Raw genomic sequence first — 1,966 nt, 5'->3', positions numbered from 1 at the left:
TGCTAAATAAAATTAGTTAAAAGGTTATAATTAAGCCTTTGCTTTTAAAGTAAAGTACCGGAGGAATACTAAACAATAATACGTAATTTAATAATTAAAAGGATTTATAAAGTAATTTGGGTACGGTTTAAATGCTTATTCCAAAAGGTATTTAAAAGCTAATTAAAATTAATTAATGCTAATGCATTTATTAAAAATTACTTAAAACAATAAAAAACCTTTCCTTTTTATACCTTAATGCTTACTTTTTTAGGGGCCGTGGATTAGTTGGCTTACCAAGCCGTCCTCGTAAGCTTTTTTAAGCTTCCTTTGGATTAATGGTTTACCTTTTTTATTTCCTTAATCCATTAATTCCAGGTAGTTACGTAACCCCTTACCCTTTATGGGGGTTTCCGTCCCGTGCCACCCCTCCCCCTTGGGTAAGGGTGGTTGTTGGTCGTAACAAACACATTTAAATTTTTAAAAATATGCAACGTGTAATACGTTTTGGAAAGCCTTTTAATAAAGCATGCTTAGCGCAATACGCTAAAGTAATTATTATATTTTAAACGTACGTTATGGTAATATACCATTGCTTGCCCGGGGGGAAAGTAAAAAAAACCTTTAAATGGTACGGCGAACGGGCTTAAGCGTTTGGGTAGCGGCAAATGCATATTGGAAGCATTTAAACCGTATAAGCGGAAAATTCATTTTAAAAAACGGTTTATTGGGGTATAAAAAGCACAATGAATACAAACAAATTACAAAAAAAACATAAAAATTGCGCAATATTGCAAAAACAGCATAAAAAAATTGTAATTGCAGCAACAATAAAAAAAACCAATGTTTAATTAACCTTTAAAAAGGAAAATATTGGTAACTAATTAAAAAGCATTTAAGGAAAATTAATTAAAAGCCAAATTTAAAACAGCCGATATTTCCGGAAACCAAAGTATTATTACCGGTAAATTTATTACTTTTCGGCGCCGTTAAATATTCCGCAACTTTACCGGGAATTGCGTTAATGGCCGTAATGGTTTGGAAAATTGTTAAAATAATAACAAAATTAGCGTTAATATTATTAAAGGAAAGGGCCAAGCGCTTTTCGAAATGCTTAAAAAACGCCGTTATTTTACCGAAAGATTTTTGGGCGGCAATCGAAGCGTTATTTTGCTTTTTCGCTTAAATACTAATAATGCAGAAATATAACGCAATATTTTGGGTAATTTCCAATGTTGCAATGCTGGAAACTTTGCGTTAAATGCAATCCTAAATAGCGGTTTAACGCTTATAACGCGCAAATTGTTTGGCCGATATGGTATAAAAGGATTTAGCTTTTTAAATAACTTTGCGGGCCCAAAATTAAACTTGGGTAAGCTTTTCAAAAAGCTTTGGAATTTTATTAAGCTACCGTTTATAAATAACATTAAGGATTTTTTGAAAATTTTAAGCAATTTTTTTAAAACTATTTGGGAAATTCGACGCAAATTTTATTGCTAATTACGTTTTTGTAATAAATGCATTTGGAAAATCCCGTACAATTATCGGTACAAACCGGTACGCAAAAGTTAACGGCATAATTTTAATATGCTTAACGGCCCAAATAATAATTGCAAAGCATTAAACGCTTTATATAAATATTTTTAAGCTTCGTGGTGCAGTGGCTTCGCACCAGGCCGGTCCCGCCAGGACCACGGGTTCGAATCCCGTCGAAACCACAAGGACTTTTTGTTTTTAAGCCCTTGGCTTGCCAGGATCGAAATCCGATAAAGGCCGATAAGCTTAATTAACCAATATTAATAACGCCGATAAACAACCAATACAAAAAAACCACAACAACCTTATCGATTTCGATAGCAGCCCCCCCCCCCCCCCCCCTACTTTTCCCTTATCTTTGCGCTACCGCCTTACACCCGTTTGTTATTACCACTGATCCGATTTCGAATGCACCCTTATCACGTGCATAGCAGGGTTACTACCTTGCACG

At 34.4% G+C, this 1,966-nt stretch overlaps 1 pseudogene across 1 annotated transcript; it reads left to right on the top strand.

Annotated features, from left to right (window-relative positions):
- The first annotated feature begins 1,625 nt into the window (after positions 1-1,625).
- Positions 1,626-1,697, top strand: GGTG_20140 (annotated as a pseudogene). Its single transcript has one exon. The product of its transcript is annotated as a tRNA-OTHER (tRNA).
- The last annotated feature ends 269 nt before the right edge of the window (positions 1,698-1,966 follow it).

Source organism: Gaeumannomyces tritici, assembly GCF_000145635.1.
Source record: "Gaeumannomyces tritici R3-111a-1 unplaced genomic scaffold supercont2.3, whole genome shotgun sequence".
NCBI lineage: Eukaryota > Fungi > Ascomycota > Sordariomycetes > Magnaporthales > Magnaporthaceae > Gaeumannomyces > Gaeumannomyces tritici.
This window is presented reverse-complemented; position numbering and strand designations above follow the sequence as displayed.